This window comes from Pseudorasbora parva, chromosome 13 (assembly GCF_024679245.1).
Source record: "Pseudorasbora parva isolate DD20220531a chromosome 13, ASM2467924v1, whole genome shotgun sequence".
Taxonomy (NCBI): domain Eukaryota; kingdom Metazoa; phylum Chordata; class Actinopteri; order Cypriniformes; family Gobionidae; genus Pseudorasbora; species Pseudorasbora parva.
Window position 1 is genome coordinate 15,725,067 of NC_090184.1, and position 18,016 is coordinate 15,743,082.

At 43.3% G+C, this 18,016-nt stretch overlaps 1 long non-coding RNA gene across 1 annotated transcript; it reads left to right on the forward strand.

Annotated features, from left to right (window-relative positions):
- Positions 1-1,647: 1,647 nt before the first annotated feature.
- Positions 1,648-17,816, forward strand: LOC137038108 (uncharacterized). Its single transcript, XR_010897388.1, has 4 exons — positions 1,648-1,858; positions 5,088-5,197; positions 5,536-5,693; positions 17,607-17,816. It is a non-coding gene; the product is annotated as an uncharacterized lncRNA (long non-coding RNA).
- Positions 17,817-18,016: the final 200 nt, after the last annotated feature.

The window sequence follows — 18,016 nt, forward strand, 5'->3', positions numbered from 1 at the left end:
ATAGCATTTAAAAATTGGGAAATTAAAGTTTATCTTGCTCAGGGCAGGGAACTGGGAACTGTGTGAATGCACTAAAGTTGAACGTTTTATTTACTTCTAGCGCTTGCGCTGTTGTGTTCAATAGTAGCCTACCCAGGCTACACTTGAGTTACCGACCGCTACCGTCTTTAACTGGAATCTGATCGAGTGCCGCGGGAATGCGGACCAGTCAAATCCTGTAGTCACCAGTGTGCTATGAATTCTGGGATAGGGAAGGCTGCGAAGTTATGGGAAGGTCCCATCTGCTGTACCCTTCCTTTGCCTGAGAACCGAAGGGCGCATTTTGAAGTCGCTCATGAACTGCGGCAGCCTTCGTCGCACCGCTGTGATGCAATCGCACTTCAAATGCGGCCTTCAGAGGTGCAGCTTTCACTTTGGGACAGCCTACGTAGTGCCGCTGTGACGTAATCGCACTTCAAATGCGGCCTTCAGAGGGTGCAGCCTTCACATTGGGACAGTCTTCGTAGTGCAGGTATGACGTAATCGCACTTCAAATGCGGCCTTCGAAGTGCGCGCACTTCACTTTGGGACACAGCTATAGTGATATAAATGCAATATCCCAGTGTCATTAATTTAATTATATATGCTGGAAGCAGCCCAAACTGTCTTCAGGGTCCTAGAGCACACAGGGCTTGAGTTACACACTTTCAAAAATTTATTTATATAAAAAAAAATCTAAAAGCACATAATTTTGGGGGGGTTATAACAGCTTTCAACATATACTTACATGTTTATGACTTTTTGCAGTGTTTTATGTAACTTTAAAGGGTTTCCTGTAAAATGACACCAACATTTTGAACCTTGACCACTGTATGTGTGTATGGGAGGCTTTTCAATTTGGGTAGGCTAAATCCAGCCGGAAATGGTACCAGAGTAATTTAGTGTACATTACTTTGTGTAAAACAAATGTCAAAGTGATGCATATCTCCAGAAAGTAGAGACTCTAAGCTTTCAAATCATCTTGACATCATAGCTCTTCCACAGACATTTAAAATGGAAAGTATATGTCATTCCCGTCCCTGTACATAGTCCACGGAGTTTAAGAGGTTAAATTACACATACGGGACCCGCAGAGCGATTCTATTGGCTGAAAGAAATTTTAATAGGTAATCTGTTCAGAGCCTGATTACAATTCTTACAAAATCGCGTTTTGATTTTTGCTGTTTAAATTGTGTTAAAATAGTCTTTAATGATAAGATATATAAGCATATCTCGTATATAATCTATTTATTTTGTGCACCTGTTCTGTTGCTGGGTTTTTTTATTTATTCTTTATTATTTACATTATAGGTACATTACTATGTCATGATTTTGTACTGGTAACGTACTTAGTTTATCAGTCAAAATAATTAGCAATCAATTACATATTTCAAATAAATGTTTTGCGTGTGTATGTGTGTAGTATAGTATGGCAATGAATCCATAGTTTATTTTTAAACAATTGCTTGTCCAGAACCATGTACAACAACTTTTGATCAGCGATTTAAAACCTCTACCAGCGGACACAATTTCATAGGCAGACAGGATTAGTCATGACACCGGATTAGAGCGAGCTGAGTGACGCGATGAAGAACGCGCTACAGCACGCAACAGTTTCAGAACCACGTCGTCCACATAACCGGAAGTGAGCAGCGCTACCCACACGCGTGATTTTCTTTCGTTAAATATAAGCTTTTTACGGCAGTTTTCACATGGATATTAATCGGAACGATGTCTACAATATTTAACAACAATACTTTTTAATAAAGTCACCATACTTTTCTTTTCATATCCTTGAAACACGCATTTAAGCCAATAAGACAATTTCTGTCCTGATGTGGTGAGTGAATTCACGTTTTATCATGAAAGCTAAACATACTTTTTTTTGCATTTGTCAAAATATATTATTTGTCGTAATATTAAACAATTATTAATTAATAAAACGTATTAATTTCGTTTTCATGGATGACAAGACTAATCCTATCAAGTCTTTCTGCAGAAATGCCATGATATAGGCATAAGAGTCACAAGTTCAGCCATCATTTAAATATGTTTTAAACCTATTATTTTCCCTATATGTTTTCGTGCAGAAAAACATGTTTCACTTGTTCAAGGCCTTATAATAAATGGTTATTTTTATTTGACATTTGAACATTTTAAATGTCACATTCGTTGTGTCTAAGTATTATGTGTAACAACATGAACGTGAAAGAAATAATATGACTGAATATACAGTCAAATGGGAAACACTTTACAACATGTTACACATTCATTAATATATTTTTAAAATTGTATAGTTGAAGTAATAGTGAACTACAGTTTTTGTGTCCATTAAAATTAAATCTCCTCATACTATGTCTCATCATACTATGTCCTAGTATTATTTTTAACATGAATGTGAAGGAAATACATACATAGGCTACACTACCGGTCAAAAGTTTCAGACCAGTAGCATTTTTAAATGTTTTTAAACGATTGGATAGCTCTAAAACCAACCAGAGCAACGAAGGTGAAACGGAGCTTGTTGATAAATTAAACATTCGCCATATCCAGTCGGCCAAACTCCGATCACATCTTCCCTTTTTAAGAATGACTTCAGTGCTGTTCTTTATTCTTTTCTCAGAGAAAACTTTAACTCCAAGTCTTCCAGAGTCGCGGTCAAAGATGATTCGAAAGACCGCCGTTCGGATGTTTCTGTGATAACTAGAAGCACGCAAGCACAACTCGGCCGTCGTCACTATGTTAAGCCCCGCCCACCGACTCTATACACAATGTGATTGGCCCGACCAGAGTTTGGCGTTTACAGCTCAGAAGTGTATTGAGAGTTGCTAGACGACACTCGCGGGCAGATTAGATTTGCTGCCACTAGGGTGCGTCTAGATTTCTTGGCTAGCCAAAATTGGTACTGTAATGACTTTCAATGGACTGTAGAGCGGTGTATCCCCTCTCCCCCTCCCCCTGACTCGAGGTTGTCAGATAAGCTGCAGGATCCAGCAGGAACGTTTGTAGCTGCAGATGTGGTAACTAGAGCAGATCTGGCAACCCAGATGCCGAAACACCACTGACTTCGTGATTGGTAGATAGGTGGAGGGCGGAGCTTCAGGCCAAAACACAACATGTCAACATCAACATCAGTTGAGGGCTGCAACAACAACTTTTAAATGACAATATCCTGGCTGGACTACTGTTGTCAGTGATATAAGTATTTGAATTTAACATGATTTCTTAATGTCTAGTGACATATCAGAGCCATTTTATGATTAATTGAAATACATTTATTACATACAGTTCCTTTAAAATTTTGACAGCTCCAGGGCTTTTGTGAAACCCTTAATTTGTAGGGTTTTTTATCCCCGCCCACGGACCGGCGAATTGACCAAGGTTTTTTAAGAAAATGATTGTAAGAATAGAGTGATGCAGGTATGACGTCACTTTGCAGGGAACTAGCATTACACTTGTAAAACTCTATAAAATCCAAATAGGATTTTCCTATAGGCTTTTGGTCTGATACTTACAGGTTTTTTCCATCAAGCTAATTATTACAGATGAACACAATTTTTATTAATTTTGAAGCCTAAATACAGTTTAAAAAAGAAGTTAAAAGCTAAAAGTAGGCTATAAACGGACTACACCACGGTCGCTCAACTTCAGCGTCATCATCACTAAGCTTCTGACATCTCTTTCAGGTTTTATTCAAAAACATTTTCCCAGAATGTTTGAGTTAGAATAGTTTATTAGAGCACAATTATGAGCATAATGAGGCTGTAAACTGATCTTACCTTTTGGGCGTGATGACGTTTAATCTCCTCGACAGCCTCTGTAGTCCCATTTAGCCACCTGTTAGCAGCCGCCAGACACGGAACAGCTTAAAAAAATCACGAGCGAGGTAATACTGATGTATTTTATGTTGTAGAGCAAAAATTGAAAGTGTCTTTCACAGCTTGTTCACCACAGACCTTATTTCAGCCATTTAAACACAATCCCGTTCAAAAAACCTATTGAATTTGGGACGAGGGGACCAGAAGTGCTAAAATGCTAACTCGCTTCTATTTTGGCCTACGAGGTGATGTCATACCTGCAGCACTCTATAGGTTTATCCCTGAAAAATGTTATCATACTTTTCATATATGTGCACTTTTCAAATACTTTTCATACAGCATTATGATCAAATGGAATACTATGGCAACAGCTTTCTTGCCTGTACGTAGGGATGGGTATCGTTAAGGTTTTAACAGTATTACTACCCTTACCAATACTGCTCATCGATCCGGTACTTTAGCTGTATTCTTATCGGTTATTTTTGTTATACTTTTTTATAATAAACAGAAAAATTAAGAACATAGTTAACCATTAAGAACATAGTTAATCTGAAAATGTAAAATATCTAGGCTAGCAAAATAAACAACAATGTTTGAACAATACTAATATAAAACATCCATTTTTTTGTGTTTCATATGTATACAATAAGAAGAACAAAGTACAAACAAATGGTAAAATACATACAATAAATAGACAATAAAACAAACAAATGAAATACAGTGCTTAAATCTCAGGAAGGTCTAACATTACTGTTCAGGTAATGGCCTACAAAATACATCTAATAAAGTTATCAAATATAAAATACACTGTACAGATTAATAGATTCATAAATATATATATTATAAATATAAAAACTCCTCAATTTGTAACAAATTTTAACCGTGTATGTCACTGAGTTTCTTTGTATGAGCTGTGTTCATGTGTTGTGATTTCTCCTCGAGAGGCTACTAAAAGTTTGCTCAAAAGTATTTCCTTCTCGAGCAAGGCAGAATTTGACTTAGTAGGAGCAGATCGGGAGTGGCTTTGGACTGCAACATGCCCAGTGCATTATGGGTGTTGAAGTTTTCTGACTTGTTTGCCTAAAAGCCTTTCTACTGCATAGGCAGCCAACTTTTATTTAAATCCCATTTTGCCAGCAGTGAATTACCCCTTTGAATACGCTTCACCTGGTTTGATCAAATGGGTTGTGGATGTCATTTCATGTTGAGCTTGATTTAATTGGGCCTTTTTTATCGGGTTTTTTTTTTCAGGGAAAGGTGGAGCTGACTTTGGAGATTGTGAATGAGAAGGAAGCGGATGAGAGACCTGCTGGAAAAGGCAGAGATGAGCCCAATATGAATCCAAAACTCCATCCTCCCAAGTAATCGAACTCTCACTTAAATAAGTTTATTGTTCTGTGTGTTAACAGAAGATGATTACAAGATTTGTTTCTCTTTTAAACCTCTCAGGCGACCTGAAACCTCGTTCTTTTGGTTCACAAGTCCATGCAAGACGTGCAAATTCATAGTGTGGCGCAAATTTAAGTGGCTGTTCATCGGCCTGGTTGTGCTAGTCTTAAGGCATCTTTACACAGAAACCGATTCTGCAGGAGCATAAAATCACAAAAATGTGCATTTACACAGACCGTTTAATCCTTCTCTGAAGCGGCATAAATGCATATACGGCATTGAAGGAATTTTCCGTATTTGTGTTTTACAGGTCTTTTTCCATATTTTTAGTTGCGTTGCATTGTGGGAGCAAGAACCTCAGTCAGCGGGGCAAACAAATTTCTTTACACACACTAATCGCCATTACATGCATGGATCATCATCACTTTCAGTCAGATTTCGGAGTAGGATAAACCTCCCGCTTCTGAGGTAAACATTAAGAATTGTATTTTGTTTCTTTTGTCACATAACCTGTTTTAGAGCGTTAATTTGGTATTGTATTTTAGGTGCTATCTGACTCGTCTGTCAGACCCGTCGCATTAACCGTCGTGTATGTTCTCAAATTTAGCTGATATTTGTGAAGATGCTCTATGTATTTGTTACTGTTCCTGTTTTATTTATTGAATTATCAACTTATATTTGTTGTTGGTGTCGTTTAAACTTTATGTAGTATTGTTCCAAGCTAGGCATAACATTAACTTTTGTAACAACGTTAAGCAGCTGTGGAAAATGAACTAACGTTAACGTTACAATACGTTGTGGGTATTGGACAGTTAAGGCATCTTTACACAGCAAACGCGGCACAGAAACCGATTCTGCAGCGGCATAAAATCACAAAAATGTGCATTTACACAGACCGTTTAATCCTTCTCTGAATCGGCATAAATGCATTTACACAGGAATTAAAATCGCGGGTAACAATGCGTTGAACATTATTTAAAACTACAGTTTAAACAAAGTTTTATAAAAAAAAATAAAAAATGAAATAATGTATAAAAATAGGCCTAAAATAAAAATACAGAGTTTTAAATAATTTTGTTCTGCTTGCTATATAGCGCTTTTGATGTTTGTCATAATTCTGTAGGCCTAGCCCAGTGGTTCCCCAACCTGTCCTGGAGGACCCCCAGCACTGCACATTTTGCATGTTTCCCTCATCAGACACACCGATCCAACTCATCAGCTCATTAGCAGAGATGGCAAGACCTGAAGTGGGTGTGCCTGATGAGGGAGACATAAGCTGTGTCTCATTTCGTCAAATTTCGAAGGCTGCGTCCTCCGGAGGACACGTCCTGTGTAGGATGCAGTATACGGAGTGTCCTCAATCAGAATTAAACGAGACGTCCTTCGTAGGACACACAGGCAGGAAGTATCACGTTGCTATGCCAACAAGTTCAGCCTCGTTGGGCTCTCACGCCAGTTATATGAATGAAAATTATTTATAACTTGAAAATGACTATGAAGTGTTTCTTGTCTTGACAGCAATGTACTGTTCTAAACGTTTAAAATGCACTAAACAGTTGTAATCCTGTTTACCAAAACTATCTGTTTGAGGTAATAGAGCTTAAAAAAAACAACAAAAAAAGCATGAACTACTTAATTTAAACACCACACCTACGCTCGCATGTATATCTGGCGGTGGTGCCGTTTTTTCATATAATAAAAAAAAATATGACGGTTGTTAACGGAGACGCAAAGAATTGTGGGTTATCTCCAGCCGTGAAGGATACTCCTCGTGCACACTCCGAATTCCTGTGAAAGAAGGACGCATTCGAAGGTCGCGTTTGGAGAGTCCTTCTCACTTTTTTGAAATGAGACGGCCTTATGACGTATGCACCCTTCAAATGCGACCTCCGGAGGACGCAGCCTTCTGAAATGAGACACAGCTATACTAAATGTGCAGTGCTGGGGGTCCTCCAGGACAGGTTTGGGAACCACTGGTCTAGCCTACTGTAATTCTGCAATTCTTCTATTTTAGGCTACGGTATTCTATAGTTATTTTATATTTCTTAATAAAATTGTGCTTGATTGACAATGCTATAAATAAAGTATTTTTAACATTATTACGGGTAGATTACTGCCGGATTAAAAGTGGACTTTAAAAGAAAGTCATTTTAGAGCAGTCACAACAAATGTTCAGGGGTGTCGCATCCGTGGGGGATACACCCACACTTCTTCCGGTGACAGGTTTCAACACCCGCTCTTTTTCTGCAGTTTTTCCGCAAGTTTCCACAAACGCCATACTGCATTTGCTTCTCCGTTTCTCTGGCCGCTCTGTGTCTGCGCTCGCTGCGTCTGCTTCCCCTCCCTTTACATAATATATATTGTGAAAAGTTTCGGTGCGTAGGACGGACCTGTCCGCGGTCGTTCTCCGTGGTTCTGACCAAAGAAGAGCGCGGACTCTCCATTATAGCATCAGGCTGCACAGCCTATCTCTCTGAGCCCATAGACTGTAAAAGTGGTCAGGAATGTAATATTTCCCCAAAACAAAGTTTAGTTCTCAGCTCGTATAACATGAGCTCGAATATTGTACAATTCGGTTTAATTGTGAACAGAAAAACGTTACACACGTCAATCCATACCGACGATTTTGGTTCGCTTTTTATTTATTAAATAGGCCTATATAGCCTACAGACAGTTAGGCTATTTAATTAAAAAATAATGTTATAGGCTAATATTTAAACATAGCCTAACTATGACATTATTGGCTACGTTTTCTTTAACCCTTTGTCCAACGAAATTAAGCGCCGGCGCATTTTGTTCCTTTAGGACAGCGGGAACAACTCGCTCTGTAATTTTTTGCCATAGGCTACAGATAGCCTAGGTGCAATACATAGCCTAATTATAAACTATAAACTTTCTACTTTTATGTCACAATAACAACAAAGGCCGTGGATTCTGGGAACATATTGTTTATGCACTTCAAAAGTTACAAACGCTGTCTTAATTCATTTTTTTATTTTTTTTATTAAACTTTTATTAAAATTGTTATTAAAAACGATAAACTGCAAAAAGTTTGCTTCAAATTGTATGTGCGCTGATTTGTGGAGAAAAAGAAAAAAGATTATGACGGAAGAAATTGTTGAAGAGACAGAGGGAGTCAGGATTGTGTTCTGCACACTGTGTGATTGTCACTCGCGTGCTAGAGCACCGATTTGCCTGTGATCTCGGGCATTTGTCGGCGATTTCGCAAAACCTGTCGACGACTCAAAATCGGGCCAAAAATCGGGCGGTGTGAACTAGGCTTAAGTGCTACTCAAGAGTCGCCGTCCATTTGCGAAGTGCTGTAATGTAACCTTATGGAATCGTTTCCTCTGAACGGTTCACCTAATAATTGTCATCTGATGTGGATTAGCAATCAAAACACGTCTATAAAGCAACTACCTACAGGCTGAGGCGCTGACAAAATGGCTGAAACAAAAATGATACTGTGGCAAGGGGGGTGTGGTTCAGCGAGGTCTGCAGTGGGAGGGAGAGCCGTGGGACGAGCGGTAAGTGAGTGGGTTGGAAGCAGATTAATAACACCTGTCTCTTGTTCCAGTAATGGGCGAGGAGAGGGTACAAAACACCGGTGGAACCGGAGACGAGGGAGAGAGAGAGACCGGACGGTTGATGCCAAACCCCCACAGAGACTGAGTAACCGGAAGCCGGAAGTGCCGAACCGGAAGTGATCGTTGTTTATGTGAATCCGCACCGTTGTGTGTGCTTTGAGTTTGAAAGAAATAAAAGAGAATAGCATCAACCGTCCAGCCGACCCCGTGTCCTCTTCCTTCCTCATACTATCAAACTTGATACACTGGTGCCGAAACCCGGGAAGGAAGCAGGACAGCGCCGCCGCCATGCAAACGCCCTCCGCCTCGCCGTTTGCGGACATCATCACCTCCCTCGCGGCCCTCCACCAGGATCAACATCAGGCTATGCTGGACCTTTGGGCGGACCAAGAGCGCCGCTTCGCGGCCATAGTCCAAGGCCAGCAAGAGGACCGCGAGAGGTTCCGGAGCTGGATCGATCGGGAGGTTCGCGCCGAGGCCGCCGGGCTGGCCAGCGCACCGGTCCACGTGCCCCTGCATAAGATGGGGCCACAAGACGATCCGGAGGCCTTCATTGATCTTTTCCAGAAGGCCGCGAAGGCTTGCGGGTGGCCACGGGCACGGTGCGCCTGATACGATTACTCACGGGAAAAGCCCAGGCGGCCGCCCAACAACTGCCGGTGGCGAACCTCCTGGACTACGAAGACCTGAAGAGGGCCATTATTCAGCGGGTCCGCCGGATCCCAGAACAACACCGCCAGAGATTCCGCTCATTGGAATGGGGCGAGGCCGGCCGACCCTTCGCGATGGCCCAACAGCTCCGGGACTCGTGCCGCAAATGGCTCCTAGCCGGTGGAAGCGACGTGGACCACATCGTCGATCTGGTGGTACTGGAGCAATTCATCGCTCGGCTACCAAAGAAGACTGCCGAGTGGGTCCAGTGCCACCGGCCCACGTCGCTGACGACGGCCATCAACCTGGCGGAGGACCACCTGGTGGCGTGCCCGGGGGTCGGCGAACCCCTTCTAACCTCTCCCTCTCTCTCTCTCCCCCCTCTGTCTCTCCCTCTCGCCCTGTCCCTCTCCCTAGGTCCCGCCCTCCGGGCCCTCCTCGCATTCCCCCCAGAGGCCGGGGTGGAATAGGCCCCGGGGCACTTCGGGAGTTCGAGGGCCCCGCTCAGGGGGGCGGGGCTGCTGGGGTCGGGTGGGGATAATGGATCCGGTTCCACCCCCTCTCCGCGCTCCGCGCAGGGGCGGCGGGTAGGCCTGGGCTGGCCTGCTGGCAGTGCGGCGACCCGGACCATTTCGTGGTCCGATGATGGACGTCGGGACAATGATCCGGGTCCCGGACTTCCAGCGGACCACCCCCGATCAAGCAGGAGAGTACCAAATTCCTGTGAGTATCAAGGGGGGTACATATCAGGCCTTGGTGGATTCAGGATGTAACCAAACCTCGATCCATCAAAGCCTGATGCAGCCTGGGGCATTGGATACCGGCCCGCGCGGTTAAGGTGCGGTGTGTGCACGGGGATGTGGTGGAGTATCCGCTGGTCCCAGTCACGATACAGTTTAGGGGAGAAAAGCATAGGGTTGAGGTGGCGGTTAGTCCCCACCTCCGGCATCCGCTAATTCTGGGGACGAATTGGCCCGCCTTTCCGGCTTTATTGGGGTCGTTATGTGCGGATGCCGCTTGGGAAAACAAGGCTAGGATCGGGGCGGCGCGAGTGCAGCTTGGCGAGACTGACACGGGACCCTTGGGGACAGCTCCAGAGGAACCGAGCGGGATCGAGAGACTGATTCTCTCAGACCGCGATGACTTCCCTCTGGAGCAGTCACAAGATGAGACCCTAAAAAATGCCTTTCAGCAGGTCCGTTCTATCGACGGCCAGTCTCTCCAACCCGCCTTGCCCGTCACGTATCCGTATTTTGCCATAATTAAGGATCGGTTGTATCGAGTGACCCAAGACACTCAGACAAAGGTAGATACAACCCAGTTATTAGTACCAAAGAGCCGCCGGGAAATGCTTTTCCAGGCGGCTCACTCTAACCCGATTGCGGGCCACTTGGGACAGGCGGCCACACTGAATCGCTTAATGACCCGATTTTTTTGGCCAGGCATTCATGACAACGTGCGCAGGTGGTGCGCGTCTTGTCCTGAATGTCAGTTGGTGAATCCACTGGCCTCCCCAAAAGCGCCATTGCGCCCCCTTCCATTAAACCTCATCGGGCCATTAGAGCGATCCGCACGCGGCCATCGTTTTGCGTTAGTTATCGTGGACTACGCACAGGGCCGGCGTTTGCTATAGGCGAGCTAGGCGGTTGCCTAGGGCGACAATTGTGTTAGGGGCGCGAGCGCGCTCTAGTGCCGCCCAATACTACCCATTAAGCATAGAATCGGAACAAGCGAAATACAACATAATGTTCATTAAACATGATCATCATAGGGCGCCCCCTCAGCCACACGTTTTATTACTTATCAACCTGATTATTAGATTGAATTGATGGTGATTATTGATTATTAGTTCAGGCGTTTGGTCAGGCTAGTGCTCATGTTGCACGTTGATCAAAAATGAGGCGTCTAAACCCCACGGATGCACAGTGACGGAAAAAGAGAAAAAAAGAAAGGAAGAAAATTGAAAGAAAGCCCAATATGGAGGTTAGTCTTCTTATCTCAGCCAATAAGTTGTCAAACAAAATAAAATTACTTAGTATCAATCTTATCAACTAATATTTATTTTATAAATATTATTAATATTGTCACTAAGCTATCACTTGCTAGTTTTCTACATAATTACTATACGTATTGCAAACATAACTTCACTGACAATAATCTACAATAACCTACATGGATGTCATTTAAATATCAAAAGTCCATTTCGTTATAAATATGAATAACGTATGCATGTTATTTATGAAAAGTACAAACGCTCTCTACGTGGGCGTCGGAAGGAAATAAATACGGCCTCTCGTTTTTTTTTTGTTTTTTTTTACTGGAGCAGCCTTATGAAAGATGCCATATTATTTATATTAAACACAAATATGCTGTGTTCACCTAATTCTTTACGGTGGCTGTAGTTTAGTGGTAAGACGCACGGCATCAAGATTTGATGTAGATCGATCAGTGGTTCGATCCTGCCTTTTGCCACACTCACTCTATTCCCTTTTCCCATCACATATCAAATTGGAAAGGCATATATTTTTAATAAAAAGTGAGAAAATGTTTGAAAAGGGGAAATAAAGCGTTGAACGTGTTTAATAATAAGTGCTTCTCGGTTAGGGGTAGGCCTAGGAAAACAGACATGTGCTGAATTAGAGACGATAAAAGTGAGTGGAGTGGGGTGGAGTGGAGTGGGGTGGGGTGGGGAGGGGTGGGGGGGCGCAAAACTCCATCTCGCCTAGGGCAAGCAAAGACCTAGAGCCGGCCCTGACTACGCAACACGATATCCGGAAGCAGTGGCCCTCCGCAACATCTCAGCGAAGAGTGTTGCGGACGCACTGTTTCAACTAATCTCCCGGGTGGGGATTCCAAAAGAGATCCTCACTGATCAAGGCACGGCGTTTATGTCACGTACATTAAGCGAACTATACGGGTTATTGGGCATTAAGTCCATTCGAACAAGCGTCTATCACCCACAAACGGACGGCTTGGTCGAACGGTTTAATCGCACACTTGATCCATGATCCGTAAGTTCGTACAGGAAGACGCCAAAAATTGGGATAGGTGGTTAGAACCCCTCTTATTTGCCGTGCGGGAGGTCCCCCAAGCCTCCACGGGGTTTTCCCCCTTCGAGCTTCTCTACGGGCGCCAGCCACGGGGGGTGCTGGACGTCCTGCGAGAAACTTGGGAGGAGGGGCCTTCTTTGGCGAAGAATGAAATTCAATATGTGCTGGACTTGCGAACAAAGCTCCACACCTTGGGGCGGCTATCTAGGGAGAATTTGTTGCAAGCCCAGGACCGCCAGAGCTGGTCATATAACGGGAAGGTAGCTATGCAAATTCACACCGGGAGAGAAAGTGCTCGTATTACCCCCTACGTCGAGCTCTAAATTAATGTCAAAGTGGCAGGGGCCGTTTGAGGTCGCACGACAAATTGGAGACCTCGATTATGAAGTGATACGATCCGATAGGAACGGGGCACGTCAAATATACCACCTCAACCTCCTTAAGAAATGGAATGAGGTGGAATCAGTGTTGTTGGCAACGGTGATCGGGGGAGAGGATGATCTCGGGCCAGAGGCGAGCATCAAAGCACAATCGGTCGCGCTGGCCCCTGGGGGAGATCATCTCTTACCGTCCCAACTCACTGATTTGTCAAAATTACAGGCGGAGTTCGCCGACATGTTCTCGCCCCTACCGGGACGTACCAACTTGATTCAGCACCATATCGAGACCGAGCCGGGCGTGGTAGTTCGCAGCCGGCCGTATCGCTTGCCTGAACACAAGAAAAAGGTGGTTCAGGATGAATTAGGGGCAATGCTCGATATGGGAGTAATAGAGGAGTCCAACAGTGACTGGGCGAGCCCGATAGTTTTGGTCCCTAAGACTGACGGCTCGGTCAGGTTCTGTGTGGACTATCGCAAGGTGAATGCAGTGTCGAAATTCGACGCTTATCCAATGCCGCGGGTTGACGAGTTGCTTGATCGGCTGGGCACGGCTCGATTTTATTCGACATTGGACTTAACAAAGGGCTATTGGCAGATCCCCTTGTCTCCATTGTCCAAAGAAAAGACAGCTTTCACCACGCCGTTTGGATTGCACCAATTTGTCACGCTTCCTTTCGGTTTGTTCGGGGCGCCCGCTACCTTCCAGCGCCTCATGGACAGGATTTTGCGTCCCCAGGCCGCATATGCTGCTGCCTATCTGGATGATATCGTGATTTACAGTCACGATTGGCAGCGGCATATGCAGCATGTCAGGGCGGTCTTGAGGTCGCTGAGAGGAGCGGGGCTCACGGCCAACCCGAAGAAGTGTGCGATTGGGTGGGTGGAAGTAAGGTATCTGGGCTTCCACTTGGGTCATGGAGAGGTGCGTCCCCAAATTGATAAGACCGCCGCAATTGCAACCTGTCCGAGACCCAAGACCAAAAAGGAGGTAAGGCAGTTCTTGGGGCTGGCGGGATATTATAGACGGTTTATACCAAATTATTCGGACCTCACCAGCCCTTTGACTTACCTTACTAGAAAGGGGCTACCAGATACGGTCCAGTGGACGGAGCCGTGCCAGCAGGCCTTCACCCAAGTTAAGGCTGCTCTATGTGGCGGGCCGCTTTTACACTCCCCTGACTTTTCTCTCCCTTTCTTGTTGCAGACTGACGCGTCGGACAGGGGGCTGGGCGCAGTCCTGGCCCAGGAGGTGGAGGGGGAAGAGCGGCCGGTGCTGTACATTAGCCGCAAGCTCTCAAAGAGAGAGGCTAAGTACAGCACCATCGAAAAAGAGTGCCTTGCCATCAGGTGGGCCGTTCTCACCCTCCGCTACTACCTTCTGGGGCGGGAGTTCACCCTCTGTTTGGACCACGCTCCTCTCCAATGGCTCCACCGCGTGAAGGATACCAACGCGCGGATCACCCGTTGGTATATAGCTCTTCAGCCGTTTAAGTTCCAGGTGGTCCACAGGCCGGGTGCTCAGATGGCTGTGGCCGACTTCCTCTCCAGAAATGGGGGGGGGGGCTGCAGGCCAGACGGCTCCCTGGCCTGAGTCGGGCGGTGGGGGTATGTGGCAAGGGGGGCGTGGTTCAGCGAGGTCTGCAGCGGGAGAGAGAGCCGCGGGACGAGCGGTAAGTGAGTGGGTTGGAAGCAGATTAATAACACCTGTCTCTTGTTCCAGTAATGGGCGCGGAGCAAGGTTATTATAGTTTTGCTTTTTTAAATTAGTTTTTATTTTATTATCGTTTTCAATTTTGCTACAAATTTCAGTTTAGTTTTAGTTCGTTTTACAAATGGTTTTGCTAGTTTTAGTTTAGTTTTTATTTTGCAAATACATTTCTATTTAGTTTTTATTTATTTAGTTTCAGTTTTAGTTTTAGTAATTATAGTTTAGCAGAGTTACCATAATGAAGTGTAGAGACCAAATCAAGGTTTTTAATTTCAGCAAAGTTTAATTAACAGATTAGAGTTTAATCTTACTAAACATCCTTAAGTGAAATCACTTGATAAACGAGCATTATTGTTTAAACCCAGGACAGTCTTACAAAACATGCATAAAGTTGGGTCTTCACCTTTGAGCAAAAAAGCTTGAGTCAAACTATGACCTATACAGGATCTATCTTAAAGAACAAAATAGATGCAATGTAAAATATAAAAGTAAAAATTATAAATTCCAGACAAACTCACTCATAACAGATGAAATATTGTTAAACAATTAAAAGCTTATTTTAATTTCTTCAGTAGTACAATGTAGGCTAGCAGTGTCTACACACTGTTTTGCTCTGTGTGTGTGTGTGTGTGTGTGTGTGTGTGTGTGTGTGTGTGTGTGTGTGTGTGTACATGTTTTTCTAGCCTGGTGAGGACTTCAAACTGAATGCACACAGACTCGTGTCACCGTGGGGACCTAAATTGAGGTCCCCATGGGTACAAAAGCTTATAAATCATACATAATGAGTTCTTTTGAAAATGTAAAAATGTAGAAGGTTTCCTGTGATGGGTAGGTTTAGGGGCAGGGGCAGTGTAGGGGGATAGAATATATGGTTTGTATGGTATAAAAACCGTCTATATGGCAAGTCCCCACAAAGATAGCGCACCAGACATGTGTGTGTGCGTGTGTGTGTGTGTGTGCGTGTGTGTGTGTGTGTGTGTGTGTGTGTTTGTTGTGCAATAATTGTAAAGGGGACCAATGTCCTCACTTATCTAGTAAAATATTATGATAACTTACTAGTAAGGACATTTGACTGGTCCTCACTAGTTAAAAAGGCTTATAAATCGGCCAAAACATGTTTTTATTTAAATCTATTGTTTTGCACGTTCTTGGGATGGGTAGGTTTAGGGATAGGAATTGAGTTAGGAGATATAAAATATCATTAACCTGATATAAAATCAATGGAAGTCCATGCAATGTCCTCACTTATATAGTGAAACAAACCTGTGTGTGTGTGTGTGTCCTGGCATTCCCTACTTTGTGGGGAAATGTCTCCACACAGATAATAATATTATTAGTAGTAAATGATTATGATAACACCTTTGAGCCTGTCAATATTATGCAAACATGAAATCTCAAACGCACAGTAGGCTAGTAACGTTAACGTTATTTGCTAATATAGTTGCTGACTTTTGCGCCTGCGTCTCTCGTCACGTAAGAAACGGCATTCTAAAGCAGTGAGCTTAAAAGAAGTTTAACGTGCATCTCATTACCTTGTGTTATTTCCCCTTTCACTGCCACGGACGCATTGATTCTTTGTGAACTGCCGTTTAGGACTGGCGATGTGTTGACTGTCTGCACGCGTCCGTCCCAGGACAGCGGTTAATCTCCTCAGCTCACTTGACGCGCAGTAGCGCAACAGACACTCCCTCAACCGCCACAGTCAGATTTTCCACCACATTAAAGAGAGCTTATTAACAACGAAAACGAATATTTATTTTTGCTAATTATTATTTTATTTCAGTTAGTTTTTTAGTAAGAGTAGTTAGTTTCGTTTAGTTTAAGTTTTTTATTTATTCAGATTTTTAAATTTTATTTCAGTTTACGAAAATGTTTTTTGACCAATAGTTTTAGTCTTCGTTTCAGTTTTCGTTTACGAAAATAACCTTGGCGCGGAGAGGGTACAAAACACCGGTGGAACCGGAGACGAGGGAGAGAGAGAGACCGGACGGTTGATGCCAAACCCCCACAGAGACTGAGTAACCGGAAGCCGGAAGTGCCGACCCGGAAGTGATCGTTGTTTATGTGAATCCAAACCCTTGTGTGTGTGCTTTGAGTTTGAAAGAAATAAAAGAGAATAGCATCAACCGTCCAGCCGACCCCCGTGTCCTCTTCCTTCCTCATACTATCGAACTTGTTACAGATACCTTTCAAAAAGACGAAATCAATATCCTTCTAGAGGAGGTGGAGCGGGAAAAGATATTATTTTCAACAGATTTAAAGAGCATCGTACAAACAAAGAGAAACAAAACATCTGAGAGGACATTGCTACCAAATTAAAAGTTAAAAGATAAATTATTAGTTCAAAGATTGGGTAAAGAGGTCTGCAAGAAATGGCAGGAGTTTGCAAGCCTGACAAAAAGGAAGAGGGCACTGCAGCATTATCACAATGCACTTGAGTAAAGTTAAAGGTGTAATCTGCCGGTTGTCCTGTAGGTGACCTCATAACTCTCTCTTCTTAGAGCTTTACAATTACTCCAGAGCACTCGTAGATCTACGATCATTTTCAAGTGCTACTTAAGTTACGATGCTTTTGGGAAACAGACCTTAATATTAAGGTCACTCGTACGATTGTTTTTATGATCAACTTAGGGTTACGATGCTTTTGGGAAACGCAGCCGTGGCTGACTGGCGGTTGTCACGACAATGATGTAGTTTAAGGCGGCACAAGTTCGCGTTCATTTACGCTGAATCAAAACCGTTTCTACATCGCCTTTGGGCCGAGGTGGGTCAGACCCGGCATATTTTAAGTCTGCTTTGCGTCTTTACACAGAATTTTGAGCAGACACAGACCCGCTTTAGAGCCGCCTTAACTCGGCTGTGTAAAGGCACCTTTAGTGCTATTATTCATTGGGATCTTGTTGTATTCATTACCAGTAAAGACACACTTCATCAATCCTTTCACAAAGGTGATGTTTAGACTTAAGATGTACAATGCTAATTATTTTGTATTTATTTATTTTCAGAACTTCATCTCCATGAAAATCGTCAAATCCTTCAATTGAGTGCAGGAGGAGTTCAGCTTTTTGTCATTTTATTCATGTAATGTATTTGGCATTTCACACAGTGAACAGAAATGGTTCATTTTCTTTATGACAATCAGACCATTAATACAGTGTTGGTTTTGTTGTGGTTGTTTAGGTTTTTACCATTAATCACTCTTTGCACCATTATTAAATTCCATCATGAATTTCAGTTTTTGGTTCAGGTTTCACTGATGTTTGGAAACATTTGTACACAAACCATGAAGTGTTTTCTATTGTGAAAGTCTTTTATTGTATTATATTCTCAGATCATTTTAAAGTTTATTGGTTAAATGTTTAAAATTGTTAAATAAAAAGTGTTTTAAGTGTGTCAATTTGTCTTGAATTAGATT